The following is an 8,852-nucleotide window of genomic DNA, read 5'->3' on the forward strand; positions in this document are numbered from 1 at the left end:
CTTCATTGGCTGTTTGTGATGGCTGTCCTTGGATTTCAAAGTCTCCACCCTGAGGCCAGTGCACACTTAGGTTTTGGTTTGCTTGTGTAGGCTATGAAAGTATTACCATCACCTTTGTCTCATGGCTTCCTTGTTTAGTTAATTTAACACCTGTAGGGACAGAAATATTCTCCCTTCTGCCCTTCTAGGGTCTTTGGCTGGTGTGAAAATTAGATTGATGTAAGAAAAAGTAACAGGAGAAAAACAAATTTTGTATGTATGGGATTACCATAAAAAATATGAACACTCCCTTCTACCCCAATGTGAAACCCAAAGGCAGTCAGGTAATTGAGACTTGTATGGCATTCTGATAAAGGAATGTATGGTCCTGAGGCTTCAAAGGGGAGGAGGGCAGATCACAGGAAGATGAGAAGAGCAGCTATGTGCCCTGCCATGTAGGTGAGTCTTTCAGCTAAAAAGTTATCTCTGCTGATAGCTCTCTTTCTAGTAGCCCCCGATTTAAATTCTTTCAGGCAGTGAAGAGAGGTAAAAAGTTTCCTTGAGTCTGTTGGGTCTTGATTGCCTTCAGTTCAAAATAATCCACATGGGACTTCCCTGGTGAAACTGTGGATAAGAATTTGCCTGCCCCTGCAGGGCACAGGGGTTTGATCCCTGGTCCAGGAAGATTCCACATGCCACGGAACAACTAAGCCCAGGAGCGGCAACTACTGAGCCCACGTGCTTCAGCTACTGAAGCCCTCAAGCCTAGAGCCTGTGCTCTGCAACAAGAGAAGCCACCGCAATGAAAAGCCTGCATATTGCAACAAAAAGTGGCTCCTGCTTACTACAACTAGAGAAAACCCATGCAAAGCAATAAAGACCCATTGCAGCCAAAAATAAATAAATAAATAAATTTATGAGAAAAAAAATCCCACATGACAGAGTGGGAGAACTATTTTGCTCCCCTTCACACCCTTTACCCTTAAATACCTCTCAATGTATTTCCTAAAGATAAGGACAGTCTCATACACAACCATAGTATAATTACCAATATCAAGAAATTTAACATTTGTAGAAGACTATTGTGTAATCCATACTCCATATGCAAGTTTCATCAACTGTTCCTGTAATGTTCTTTGTAGGTATTTTCCAGGATCACAATGTGCATTGACTTGTCAAGTCTTTTTGGTTTCTATAAAACTGGAATGCTTCCTCAGTATTTATTTTGCTTTTTGATGTTGACTTTTTTGAAATGGTCAGTTGTTTTGTAGAATGTCTCCGTCAATTGAAGCTTGTCTGTTATTTCCTGATGATTAGATTCAGGTTCTGTGGTTTTGGCAGGGAAATCACAGAAGTGATGTACTGTTCTCAGGAGGCACTAGCATCCATTGTTTCAATACATTTTATTATAACAATTGTTGTTAGATCCACTGCTTCATTATGAAGGAAGTTATCTAACCTTTCTCATTTCCACTGCTCCTTTTTCATAGTGAAACCATTTAGGTGTCATTTCTGGGACTCTGAAGAGCTCCAGTACCACAGTCCTTTATATTTCAGTGCAGAAAGGAGTTCAGTGAGATGCCAAGTGATAGATAGGAAGTGATTTATTAGAATAGGATGCTTGTAAGGTTCACACATGGGCAAGCAGGCAAGCATCATGTTGCCCTGAATACTCAAGGGCTCACAGTTTTATAATCAAAGGAAGAGAGGCGAGGGGGAGAAGATCCTCTTTGTCTTTCTTTTCTTTGTCTTTCTTGAGTAGACATCATACTTTCATACCAGCTCCTCCCCCAGGTAGGGCAGGGAAATTTTCTTGTCCCTATATAGTCAGGCCAGGACTGCCATAGCACTTTGGAAAAATTATTCCAGGTCTCAGTACAATGAAGACCTTTTATTTTGAGAAGTCACCTTTCCCTAAATGATTGTGTGTGTGTGTGTGTGTGTGTGTGCACAGAGCATACCCTGGGAGTCATAAACTTGATGACATTGCTGGGCAGATTTTAGGCCTTATTTGCTATGATCATTTTATTGTTTGGGGGGCATTGTGCAAAGAACATGTCTTAAAGGCCAAAGAGCATGCTTTGGGGGTCATTAACTCACTGAGCTCATTGGGCAGAATATAGTTCTCAATCACCATTGTTTTATTGTTTGTGGGCAAGTCTTGCTTCTGTTGCATAGTTTTGTTGTGGAGCAAGTTAGCTTGATCGTATTGTTAAACAAGCCAATCTAGCTTTGATGCTAAGGGACTTGCTCTGCTTTATGAGTCAAGCAAGCTCACACTGTTTCAGAATTTTCCCATTACTTTCTTGGGTGATCATTAACCTTACTGTGGTCTTCTGAAGCCCCCTAAAGTTCCTTCTCTATCTATAATTTCCTAATCAGGTTTCTAAGCTATTTGATTATTCTGCTGCTGCTGCTAAGTCACTTCAGTCGTGTCCAACTCTGTGTGACCCCATAGACAGCAGCCCACCAGGCTCCCCCATCCCTCGGATTCTCCAGGCAAGAACACTGGAGTGGGTTGCCATTTCCTTCTCCAATGTATGAAAGTGAAAAGTGAAAGGAAAGTCACTCAGTTGTGTCCAACTCTTCATGACCCCATGGACTGCAGCCTACCAGGCTCCTCCATTCATGGGATTTTCCAGGTGAGAGTACTGGAGTGGGGTGCCATTGCCTTCTCCGATTTGCTTATCCTACTTTGTCCCTATTAATAGGATCTTAGTGTTGGGAAAGAACCTTGTAATCCTCTTCCATCCAGTGTGAATCTCCTTCTCAACATTTTGACAGAGGAACTTCTGCCATGTGTGTTACTGTGATGTTGTGGTTTTCAGTATATATTCAGTCTTTTCCATGGTTCCTCGCACACTGCTCCTAAAACCTTTGTAATTTCCTAAGTGATAAGAGCTATGGAGCATCTTTTGCTTCAGGTTCTTGAAATAGCTCCAGAGGCATAAAAGTGAAATGGATATCTGTTTTTTTTCTAATTGAGGTATAGTTGATGTACAATATTATATACATTTCAGGTGTACAACATAGTGATTCATAATTTTAAAGGTTATATTCCATTTATATTATAAAATATTGGCTATATTCCCCATGTTTTACAATAGTCAATATATACTTGTAGTGTATTCATTTTACACAAAGCAGTTTGTATCTCTTAATCCCTTACCTCTATCTTGCCCGTTTCCTCTCCCCACTGGTAATCACTAGTTTGCTCTCTTAATTTGTGAGTCTGTTTCTTTTTTGCTATATTCACTAGTTTTTTTAAAAAGTGATTAATTAATAATTAAACGTAAAGCAGGAGGAGAAGGCACAGGGACCTGGGACTGGACAGTTAGAACAGGATTCCCTGTGGCCCAGAAGAGGGTCTGAGGCAAGGCTTACAGGCAAGGCAGAGGTCCAAGGACTATAGCTGGGTCTGTCCACAACTCTGGGCACACAACGGGCAGCAGAAGATCCAGCATAACTCTGGGAGCATCTCAACACTTGGGTGGAACAGAGTCATTGAAAACACCAGGAAGGGGGTAACCATCCAGACAGGTACTTGTTTATGGCACATTTAACTGAGCTTTCTGTGCGGTTCTGGGGACTCAGTAGTGACCAACCAGATATGGTCCTGGCTCCCAAGGAACCTAGATTTATGCAGTTTTGAAGGTCGGCTCATAGGTAACAGGGGTTTAGCAGTTAATGGGGGACCCATGAGGTTGCAAAGAATCAGACTAACTGAATCATAATCATAATTAATTTTTCTATAAAATTCCTATCTTTGTCCTTCAGCTAACAGAACTTTTGCATTCCCTCAGCTCTAGGACATATTACAAACCTTACATTAACTAACAATGAAAGGCACAAACATGCATCACATTTATTTAATTATTAGTTTTTTGTTTGATCAGAGGGGAAATGTTTGTCTACATTACCCCAAGCATAATAACATATCAAATAATGCATAAAAAGTTTCTACTCCCAATTTACTACTCCTAATATTGTTTTAAATAATTTCTGATCTCTGGGGCCTAATCCTGCCACCGCCCCCTCAACTCTGCCTCTTTTCTTTTCTAGTATTTGAAGATGATGTTTTGTTCTTCCAGGTTTCCCTTTGCAGACTAAATATTCTGACTCAACTCTTCCTCAGACTATCATCCTGGCCATCTTCCTCTTTTTAAATTCCAGTAAGTCAGTGACTTTTGTGAAATATCGCAACAGGACACCACACATGTATCTCATCAATGGGACTAAAGGCTTTTTTTGTTCTGAATGCTTTCTTTCACTGATGTAACCTAAGGTGAAGCAGGTTTTCTGGGTATCTATGTCATTCTTTTGACTTGCTGAATTTTCATCTATTAAAAGTCAAGAAGTCATTTGGACATAAACTTCTATTATTAAGTCAGATATCACCAATCCTAAGCACCTATAAATTTTTTTAAAAGATTTTTTTGATGTAGATCACTTTTTAAAGTCTTTATTAAATCTGTTACAATATTGCTTCTGTTTTATGTTTGAGTTTTTTGATCCTGAGGCATGTGGGATCTTGGCTCCCCCACTAGGGATTGAACCACACCCCCTGCATTGGTAGGCAAGGTCTTCACCATTGGACCATCAGGGAAATCCTAGTGAAGTGATTGAAAGTCGTTCAGCTGTGTCCGACTCTTTGTGACCCCATGGACTATACAGTCCATGGAATTCTCCAGGCCAGAAAAATGAAGTGGGTAAGCCTTTCCCTTCTCCAGGGGATCTTCCCAACCCAGGGATTGAATCCAGGTCTCCCTCACTGCAGGTAGATTCTTTACCAGCTGAGCCACAAGGGAAGCCCAGGGAAGTCCTAATGGACCTGTAAATTTGAAGTAGATTTAGCAGGTTCACTTTTAGGATCTTACATGTATACATCCTTTATTTCTTTATTTTAACCTTAGCTCTTTTATTTTAACCTGACTTCACAAATCCTGATTCTGATACAAAGTGTTATAGCAATAACTCCTGGTTAGTTTTATACAAAAATTAGAATACCATTCTTCTTATAACTTCACCAAAACAGTAATTAAACTATGAAAAATAGCACAGAGTTAAGTAGACATTCCTGGGCATGACAATAGGAATTTCCCTTTAGGTTGAAAATGATACATGCTGACGTTCTCTTTAATGATACATCAACTAGTTTCTCAACCATACATGAACGCACCTAATTCTGCCCATGTCTTAACCAGGGATTGCAACTTGTCAGTTGAATTAAAAAGATATATTTCATTTAAATAATTTAAAAATATTTAAATACTCTTAGGTGGGTCATACATTCTTCATTTAGCCATAATTCATACCTGTCACTCTTAGACTAGTTTAATCATAGATGTTATCTATCTACCTAGATCTTCAGACATTTGCAGTCATATCTGAATTATTCCACTTGCGGTAAAGAAACCTTAGGCTTCCCAACTGGTGCTAGTGGTAAAGAACCCATCTGCCAATGCAGGAGACATAAGAGATATGGGTTTGATCCCTGGGTTGGGAAGATCCCCTGGAGAAGGGGATGGCTATCCACCCCGGTATTCTTGCCTGGAAAATCCCATGGACAGAGAAACCTGGCAGGCTACATTTCATAGGGTTGCAAAGAGCTGGACACCACTGAGTGACTGAGCATGCTCTCAAAGAAACCTTAAGAGATGTCACCACATGCTAAACATGAGTAAAACCCAAGAAATCTTCAAAATCCTAAATTTTCTGGAATCCATGAAATACCCAAGGTCACAAGACAGCCAGGTCAACTGAATTTCAAACTGTGAAAGCTCCTCTGAGGAGACAGGGGGGCCCACAAGTTGCTTCATCTTTGTTAGAGTAGAGCAGAAAGAGGCAGCTGCCATGAAAGTGTGTAAAAAATAAACAGCCAACATTTAAACAAATCTTTAAAGGTTAAGAGTGGGCTGGCAAGACAGTTGAAGAATTTTCTGGGGCTCCAGACTCAAGGGGAAGAGGCACTGACTCAAGCTCTTTTCTAAGCCTCTACTGGGTGTTCATGAAAAAGACTGGGGACGGGACAAGAAAAATTTCCCCCCTTGGCAATGAAAACAGGTACAAAGTTTCTCTCTCTTTTTAAAAATTTTGCCTTGTTTTTAATTGGAGGATAATTACTTTACAATATTGTGTTGATTTCTGCCATCCATCAACATGAATCAGCCATAGGTATGCATATGTCCCCTCCCTCTTGAACCTCTTTCCCACCTCCTTCCCCATCCCCCTCCTCTAGGTTGTCACAAGGCACCAGGTTCGGGTTCCATGTGTCATAGAGCTAATTCCTACTGGCTATGTATTTTACATATGATAATACATATGTTTCAGGCTTCCCTGGTGATGGCTAGTGGTCAAGAATCCACCTGCAGTGCAGAGCCACAGGAGATGCAGTTTCCATCCCTGGGTCGGGACGAGCCCCTGAAGAAAGGCATAGCAACCCACTCCAGTATTCTTGCCTGGAGAATCCCGTGGACAGAGGAGCCTGGTGGGCTACCGTCCATAGGGCTGCAGAAACGACTTAGTACATACACATCAGATCAGATCAGATCAGATCAGTCGCTCAGTTGTGTCCGACTCTTTGCGACCCCATGAATCGCAGCACGCCAGGCCTCCCTGTCCATCACCAACTCCTGGAGTTCACTCAGACTCACATCCATCGAGTCAGTGATGCCATCCAGCCATCTCATCCTCTGTCGTCCCCTTCTCCTCTTGCCCCCAATCCCTCCCAGCATCAGAGTCTTTTCCAATGAGTCAACTCTTCACATGAGGTGGCCAAAGTACTGGAGTTTCAGCTTTAGCGTTATTCCTTCCAAAGAAATCCCAGGACTGATCTCCTTCAGAATGGACTGATTGGATCTCCTTGCAGTCCAAGGGACTCTCAAGAGTCTTCTCCAACACCACAGTTCAAAAGCATCAATTCTTCAGCGCTCAGCCTTGTTCACAGTCCAACTCTCACATCCATACATGACCACAGGAAAAACCATAGACTTGACTAGACAAACCTTTGTTGGCAAAGTAATGTCTCTGCTTTTGAATATGCTATCTAGGTTGGTCATAACTTTTCTTCCAAGGAGTAAGCGTCTTTTAATTTCATGGCTGCAGTCACCATCTGCAGTGATTTTGGAGCCCAGAAAAATAAAGTCTGACACTGTTTCCACTGTTTCCCCATCTATTTCCCATGAAGTGGTGGGACCGGATGCCATGATCGTTTTCTGAATGTTGAGCTTTAAGCCAACTTTTTCACTCTCCTCTTTCACTTTCATCAAGAGGCTTTTGAGTTCCTCTTCACTTTCTGCCATAAGTCATCTTGGTGTCATCTGCATATCTGAGGTTATTGATATTTCTCCCGGAAATCTTGATTCCAGCTTGTGTTTCTTCCAGCCCAGCGTTTCTCATGATGTATTCTGCATATAAGTTAAATAAACAGGGTGACAATATACAGCCTTGACGAACTCCTTTTCCTATTTGGAACCAGTCTGTTGTTCCATGTCCAGTTCTAACTGTTGCTTCCTGACCTGGATACAAATTTCTCAAGAGGCAGGTCAGGTGGTCTGGTATTCCCATCTCTTTCAGAATTTTCCACAGTTTATTGTGATCCACACAGTCAAAGGCTTTGGCATAGTCAATAAAGCAGAAATAGATGTTTTTCTGGAACTCTCTTGCTTTTTCCATGATCCAGCAGATGTTGGCAATTTGATCTCTGGTTCCTCTGCCTTTTCTAAAACCAGCTTGAACATCAGGAAGTTCATGGTTCACATATGCTGGAGCCTGGCTTGGAGAATTTTGAGCATTACTTTACTAGCATGTGAGATGAGTGCAATTGTGTGGTAGTTTGAGCATTCTTTGGCATTGCCTTTCTTTGGGATTGGAATGAAAACTGACCTTTTCCAGTCCTGTGGCCACTGCTGAGTTTTCCAAATTTGCTGGCATATTAAGTTTATTTAAATGTATATGCTTTGGAGGAAAAGGACAGTGTTTTAAGAGTTTACTGTCTTTGTCTTCTTTTCTCAATAATTGACTTTTATGCAGTATGTTGTTATTATTGCTCTTAAAGGCTTTTTTTTTTTCCTACTTGGAAATGTGATTCTGCTGATTTGCCACCTACTGATAAGTTGTGTGCTTTGTGTTTTTAATACTTAGATGACTCTGTGCTGATTCTTCTTTGTTCTGAACAATTTTGTTTTGTCCTCTTTAAGTGCTATTTTTAGTTTGGTCCACCCACTAGTTTTTATTAATACTAATAAGTCATCTGTAGGTCTATCATTCTTAGAAAATCATATTATCACCCTGATTTAATATGAAGTTCAGATCAAACAAATACTTCAGAAGCATTTTCAGAGTGTAAGCTTCATGAAGGCAGAAATCATATCTTTTTTTCACTGCTCTATCATTTATGCTTGTGATAGTGCCTGTCACTGGATAGGCCCTCAATGAATTACATTTTTTTAAATTTTTAGCATATTTTTAATTCTGAAAATGAATTTTTCACAGTAGTGCAATTAGTTCCCCGAAATAAACTCATTTATCTGGCTTTTCTACAAAGGACAATTAAAACATTTAAGGCAAGATTCACTTATTCATCTCCATTTTAAGATGAAAAGAAAATAGCAGACCTCAGATACTGATTAAAGTTAACAAAATATGGGAAAGCTCCTTTTTCTTATTTCTTTTTTGGTGGTTTCCTGTATAAGAGCTTTGCATTACTATGGATATTTTATAGTAAGACACTTTTTTGTTTCTAACTTTATATATTGAATGCAACTTTTTGTATGTGTAAATGAATCAATTTATGCTTGCCAAATAGGCTAAGCATTTTCTAATATATTCTCACTTAATACTCCTGATGATTTGGTGAATAGTACTATAGTCCC

This window comes from Bubalus kerabau, chromosome 1, assembly GCF_029407905.1.
Source record: "Bubalus kerabau isolate K-KA32 ecotype Philippines breed swamp buffalo chromosome 1, PCC_UOA_SB_1v2, whole genome shotgun sequence".
Lineage (NCBI taxonomy): Eukaryota > Metazoa > Chordata > Mammalia > Artiodactyla > Bovidae > Bubalus > Bubalus kerabau.